At 62.7% G+C, this 6852-nt stretch overlaps 1 long non-coding RNA gene across 1 annotated transcript in view; it reads left to right on the top strand.

Annotated features, from left to right (window-relative positions):
- The first annotated feature begins 876 nt into the window (after window positions 1-876).
- Window positions 877-6852, top strand: part of LOC129716198 (uncharacterized) — a 9142-nt gene continuing 3166 nt past the window's right edge. The window contains exons 1-2 of the long non-coding RNA XR_008726610.1: window positions 877-1434; window positions 4571-6852. The exon at window positions 4571-6852 is cut by the window's right edge and continues 3166 nt beyond it. This is a non-coding gene — a long non-coding RNA (uncharacterized LOC129716198). The remainder of the gene's footprint in view (window positions 1435-4570) is intronic.

Genomic DNA, 6852 nt, shown 5'->3' on the forward strand with positions numbered 1-6852 from the left:
TTCTTCCCACTCCGTCTAATTGTGTTGCTGCTTCCAGGGAGTGATGGCCTTGCACCCTGAGATCCCTCCATACCCCCGATCACAGCCTCACCTCATCCGCCATCAGGAAAAGCTTCTCTTCTGCAGCAAATCGGATCACATCTTCTATCACCTGTGCCGACTCTGCACCTGGCCTATCAGACAAGGGAAGGCAGTGGGTGAGGGAGCCCTTCCTTGAGGTCCACCCCCACCAGCCCTTCTCCCCCTGCACCCACCACCCCCTCCCCTGCACCCACCACCCCTCCACCCTGCACCCCGCCACCCCTCCACCCCCCCCCCCTCCCCTGCACCCACCACCCCTCCCCTGCACCCACCACCCCTCCCCTGCACCCACCACCCCTCCACCCCCCCCCCCCCTGCACCCACCACACCCCTCCCCTGCACCCACCACCCCCTCCCCTGCACCACCACCCCTCCACCCCCCCTCCCCTGCACCCACCACCCCTCCCCTGCACCCACCTCCCCTCCCCTCCACCCACCTCCCCTCCCCTCCACCCACCTCCCCCACCACCCACCTCCCCTCCCCTGCACCCACCTCCCCTCCCTCCCGTCAACCACCTCCCTCCCCTCCACCCACCCACTCCCCTCCACCCACCCTCCCCTCCCCTCCACCCACCTCCCCTCCACCCACCTCCCCTCCCTCCACCCCCCCTCCTCCACCCACCTCCCCTCCCCTCCACCCACCTCCCCTCCCCTCCACCCACCTCCCCTCCCCTCCACCACCTCCCCTCCCCTCCACCCACCTCCCTCCCCTCCACCCACCTCCCCCCTCCACCCACCTCCCCTCCCTGCACCCTCCACCCTGCACCCACCTCCCCTCCCCTGCACCCACCAGAACAAGGGGTCACAGTTTAAGGATAAGGGGGAAGTCTTTTAGGACAGAGATGAGAATTTATTTTTTCACACAGAGAGTGGTGAATCTGGAATTCTCTGCCACAGAAGGTAGTTGAGGCCAGTTCATTGGCTATATTTAAGATGGAGTTAGATGTGGCCCTTTTGGCTAAAGGGATCAGGGGGGTATGGAGAGAAGGCAGGTACAGGATACTGATTTGGATGATCAGCCATGATCATATTGAATGGTGGTGCAGGCTCGAAGGGCCGAATGGCCTACTCCTGCATCTATTTTCTATGTTTCTCCCCATTCGCCCCCCTTCTCTGGCTGGTCTAGGATGTTTTCGGTGATGGGTGAATTTGGGAGGTGACCAAGGGCGGGTTGGAATGGGTCGGACTGATGGTGTTGCCTCTGCTCCTCCCGCTCCAGCTGCATCCCCTCCCTCTCATCCCTGGCTTTTCTGGACCTTTCCCAAAATCCCGGCATCGGCTCACCGGGACTGCAGCTGCTCCTGGAGGCCTTGGAGAAGCGGGATTCCAGCCTGCAAGTCCTGGATCTGTCAGGTGAGCCAGCTGGCAGAGGTTAAGGGGAACCTGGGTGTGGGGAGAGGGGGTTGTAGGGGGGGTGGAGGGGTGTGGGTAGAAGGGAGAGGGGGGTTGAGAGGAGGGGGGGAGTGTGAGGGAATGGGGTGTATGGGGAGATGATGGGTGTGGAAAGAGGGGGGTGTGGGGGGGGAGGGGGTGTGGGCAGAGAGGGGGTGTGGGGAGGAGGGGGTGTGGGGAGAGGAGGGGGGTGTGTGAGTGGAGGGGTGTGGGCAGAGAGAGGGGTGTTGTGAGTGGAGGGGTGTGGGAGTGGTGTGTGGGGAGAGGGGGGGTGGGGAGAGAGGGGGTGTGTGAGTGGAGGGGGTGGGGCAGAGAGGGGGTGTGTGGTGGAGGGGGTGGTGGGGAGAGAGGGGGGTGTGTGAGTGGAGGGGTGTGGGAGAGAGGGGGGGGTGTGAGTGGAGGGGGTGTGGTGGAGAGAGGGGGTGTGTGAGTGGAGGGGGGGTGGGCAGAGAGGGGGTGTGGGTGAGGGGAGGGGGTGTGGGGAGAGAGGGTGAGAGGGAGGGGGTGTGGGGAGAGAGGGGGTGTGTGGTGGAGGGGGGAGGGGTGGGAGTGGAGGGGGTGTGGGGAGAGGGGGTGTGGGGAGAGGCCCCTGGGAGAGGGGGGTGTGGGCAGAGAGGGGGTGTTGTGAGTGGAGGGGGTGTGGGCAGAGAGAGGGGTGTGTGTGAGTGGAGGGGGTGTGGGCAGAGAGGGGGTGTGTGAGTGGAGGGGGTGTGGGAGTGGTGTGTGGGGAGAGGGGGGGGGGGGAGAGGGGGTGTGTGAGTGGAGGGGGTGTGGGAGTGGTGTGGGGAGGGTGAGGGGGGGGTGTGGAGAGAGGGGGTGTGTGAGTGGAGGGGTGTGGGGAGAGAGAGGGTGGTGAGTGGAGGGGGGTGTGGGAGTGGTGTGTGTGGGGAGAGGGGGGTGGGGAGGGGGGGTGTGTGGGTGATGGAGGGGGTGTGGGGAGAGAGGGGGGTGTGTGAGTGGAGGGGGTGTGGGGAGAGGGGGGGTGTGTGAGTGGAGGGGGTGTGGGGAGTGGGGGGTGTGTGAGAGGGAGGGGGTGGGAGAGGGAGTGGGGGGAGAGGGGGGGGGGGGAGGGGAGGGGGGGGGGGGGGGGGGGGGGGGGGGGGGGGGGGGGGGGGGGGGGGGGTGGGGGGGGGGGGGGGTGGGGGGTGGGGGGGGAGAGGGGGTGTGTGAGTGGAGGGGGTGTGGGAGTGGAGAGGGGGGTGTGTGAGTGGAGGGGGTGTGGGGAGAGAGGGTGTGAGGGGGGGGGTGGGGGGGTGAGAGGGGGGTGTGTGAGTGGAGGGGGGTGTGGGAGTGGTGTGTGGGGAGAGAGGGGTGGGGGAGAGAGGGGGTTGTGTGAGTGGAGGGGGGTAACTGAGTGAATGGGGACAGCACTCATTCACAGCGGCTGATTTTGATGCTGCCGGCCCCTTGTGTCGTTGGGACGTGGGGCGAGGGGGGGATCTGAAGCTCCTGGGGGAAACCCAGGGAGAAGGTGCAAACTCCACAGAGAGAGCGCCAGCGGTTAGGATCAAACTCCGCTGCTGCACTACTCGCTGCGTCTCCCTCGGTGTCCCGCAGGCCACGCCCGCTACTTTGGTCAGCTTCGGGATCGCCCAAGTGGTCACCCGAGATCGGGGATTAGAGGCGGGTAGGCAGAGTGGGCTGGGGCAGGGTGGGCTGGGGCAGGGGGCTGGGGCAGGGCAGGGCTGGGGCAGGAGCAGGGCTGGGGCAGAGTGGGCGGGGCAGGGGCAGGCTGGGCTGGGGCAGAGTGGGCTGGGGCAGGGTGGGCTGGGGCAGGGTGGGCTGGGGCAGGGTGGGCTGGGGGCAGGGTAGGGTGGGCTGGGGCAGGGTGGGCTGGGGCAGGGTGGGCTGGGGCAGGGTGGGCTGGGGCAGGGTGGGCTGGGGCAGGGTGGGCTGGGGCAGGGTAGGGTGGGCTGGGGCAGGGTGGGCTGGGGCAGGGGGGTGGGGCAGGGGGGGCTGGGGCAGGGTGGGGGGCAGGGGCTGGGGCAGGGTGGGCTGGGGCAGAGTGGGCTGGGGCAGGGTGGGCAGGAGCAGGGTGGGCTGGGCTGGGGCAGAGTGGGCTGGGGCAGAGTGGGCTGGGGCAGGGTGGGCTGGGGCAGGGTGGGCTGGGGCAGGGTGGGCTGGGGCAGGGTGGGCTGGGGCAGGGTGGGCTGGGGCAGGTGGGCTGGGGCAGGGTGGGCTGGGGCAGGGTGGGCTGGGGCAGGGTGGGCTGGGGCAGGGTGGGCTGGGGCAGGAGCAGGGCTGGGGCAGAGTGGGCTGGGGCAGGGTGGGCTGGGGCAGGGGTGGGCTGGGGCAGGGTGGGCTGGGGCTGGGGCAGGGTGGGCTGGGGCAGGGTGGGTGGGGCAGGGGCAGAGTGGGCTGGGGCAGGGTGGGCTGGGGCAGGGGGGCTGGGGCAGGGTGGGCTGGGGCAGGGTGGGCTGGGGGCAGGGTGGGGCTGGGGCAGGGGCAGGGGGCTGGGGCAGGGTGGGCTGGGGCAGGGGCAGGGCTGGGGCAGGGCTGGGGCACAGTGGGCTGGGGCAGGGTGGGCTGGGGCAGGGTGGGCTGGGGCACAGTGGGGCTGGGGCAGGGTGGGGTGGGCGGGGGGTGGGCTGGGGCAGGGTGGGCTGGGGCAGGGTGGGCTGGGGCAGGGCAGGGCTGGGGCAGGGGGGCTGGGGCAGAGTGGGCTGGGGCAGGGGGGCTGGGGCAGGGTGGGCTGGGGCAGAGTGGGCTGGGCAGAGTGGGGTGGGGCAGAGGGGGCTGGGGCAGGGTGGGCTGGGGCAGAGGTGGGGGGTGGGGCAGGGTGGGCTGGGGCAGGGTGGGCTGGGGCAGAGGTGGGCTGGGGCAGAGTGGGCTGGGGCAGGGTGGGCTGGGGCAGGGTGGGCTGGGGCAGGGTGGGGGCTGGGCAGCAGGGGGGGGGCTGGGGCAGGGTGGGCTGGGGCAGGGTGGGCTGGGGCAGGGTGGGCTGGGGCAGGGTGGGCTGGGGCAGGGTGGGCAGGGGCAGGGTGGGCTGGGGCAGGGTGGGCTGGGGCAGGGTGGGCTGGGGCAGAGTGGGCTGGGGCAGGGCTGGTGTGGAAAGGGCAGAGTGGAAGGGGGCTGAGCCTGGCCATGTGTGTTGCAGGGTGCTCCGTCAATCAGCAGGACTCTGGTAAGGAGGGGACGATGCGCTGGTATCTCCGCGATCTCCGCCTGTGACTCCGAGCAACGGGGACGTTTGTGGGTGAGACTGGGGCCGGTGGGACTGTCCAGTGGAGACTGCTGGTGCCCTACTGACAGCGTCCCCAGCCAGCCTGCGGCCTGTTACGTCAGACAGGAGCAGTACATCACCTGTCCATACCCGATGACAAGCTAAACTCATCTCCTCTGCCTGCATGTGATCTGTATCCCTCCATTCCCTACAAATCCACGTCTGTCTAAAAGTTTCCCCATCCACTGATTTTTAAGAGGTGTTTACAGTCACGAGGGTCATACAGAGAGATAGTGCATCTTTTACCCAGGCTAAGGGAATCAGGAACTGGGCCGGAATTTATGAGCTTAGATGGCCTAGATTGAAGGTGAGAGGAGGAAGATTTAATAGGAACCTGAGGGGCAGCTTTTTCACACAGAGGGTGGTGGGCTGCCAGAGGAAAGGTCTGTGCCCTTTTACCCATTCATATCTCCAGTTTTCCTGAGTCTGAGGAAGGGACTTGACCTGAAACACCATCCATTCCTTCTCTCCAGAGATGCTGCCTTGTCCTAATAACCATATAACAATTACAGCACGGAAACAGGCCATCTCGGCCCTACAAGTCCGTGCCGAACAACTTTTTTCCCCTTAGTCCCACCTGCCTACACTCATACCATAACCCTCCATTCCCTTCTCATCCATATGCCTATCCAATTTATTTTTAAATGATACCAATGAACCTGCCTCCACCACTTCCACTGGGAGCTCATTCCACACCTCTACCACTCTCTGAGTAAAGAAGTTCCCCCTCATATTACCCCTAAACTTCTGTCCCTTAATTCTGAAGTCATGTCCACTTGTTTGAATCTTCCCTATTCTCAAAGGGAAAAGCTTGTCCACATCAACTCTGTCTATCCCTCTCATCATTTCCCTCTATCAAGTCCCCCCTTAACCTTCTGCGCTCCAGAGAATAAAGACCTAACTTATTCAACCTTTTTCTGTAACTTAGTTGTTGAAACCCAGGCAACATTCTAGTAAATCTCCTCTGTACTCTCTCTATTTTGTTGACATCCTTCCTATAATTGGACGACCAAAATTGTACACCGTACTCCAGATTTGGTCTCACCAATGCCTTGTACAATTTTAACATTACATCCCAGCTTCTATACTCAATGCTCTGATTTATAAAGGCTAGCACACCAAAAGCTTCCTTTACCACCCTATCTATATGAGATTACACCTTCAAGGAACTGTTGAGTCCTGTTGAGTTACTCCAGCATTTTGTATCCATCTTTTGTGCAAACCAGCATCTGTGGTTCCTTCCTATACATTTCATCTGGTGCACTGCAAAATCCTCTTTAGGTGTGCCTACTGCACCCCCTTTGTCCCCACGCTCCTCCTCTCTCTGGCGAGAGTTCTGTAACACCCTCTCTCGCTGCTCCCCCTCTGTGATTCCTCCTGCTCTACAATCTTTGTGCCCATCCATACCTCCAGCTTCACTCTCCCCTGATGCTCAGTCTGAGGATGGGTCTTGACCTGAAACACCACCCATTCCTTCTCTCCAGAAATGCTGCCTGTCCCGCTGAGTTACGCCAGCATTTTGTGTCTACCATCGGTTTAAAACAGCATCTCCAGCTCCTGCCTACACAAGTAAAATGTGCAGGAATAATACAGCACAGGAACAGGCCCTCAGGTCACTATGTCTGTGCCAAACATGATGCTGAGTTAAATTAATCTCCTCTGCCTGCACGTGATCCATATTCCACCATTCCCTACATATCAATGTGTCTATCTTAAAGCCTTATAAGATTATGCCATTAAAGATTATAAGCAAAATAGATAGAATGAATGCATAAAGCCTCTTAAACACCGCTATCTTATCTACCTCCACTACCTCCACCGGCAGTGTGTTCCAGGCACACACCATCTTCTGAGTAAATCAAAACCAATTTGGTCCACGTCTCTTTTAAGCCTCCACCCCTTATCAGAATGGGAGGGGGAGTTGAAGTGCTGAGCCACAGGGAGATCAGGTTGGTTATTGCGGACCGAGCGGAGGTGTTCGGCGAAACGATTGCCAAGCCTACGCTTGGTCTCACCGATGTAGATCAGCTGACATCTAGAGCAGGGGATGCAATAGATGAGGTTGGATGAGATGCAGGGGAACCTTTGTCGCACCTGGAATAACTGCTTGGGTCCTTGAATGGAGTCGAGGGGGGAGATAAAGCGACAAGTGTAGC

The sequence above is a fragment of the Leucoraja erinacea genome, chromosome 2, assembly GCF_028641065.1.
Source record: "Leucoraja erinacea ecotype New England chromosome 2, Leri_hhj_1, whole genome shotgun sequence".
Classification (NCBI taxonomy): Eukaryota; Metazoa; Chordata; class Chondrichthyes; order Rajiformes; family Rajidae; genus Leucoraja; species Leucoraja erinaceus.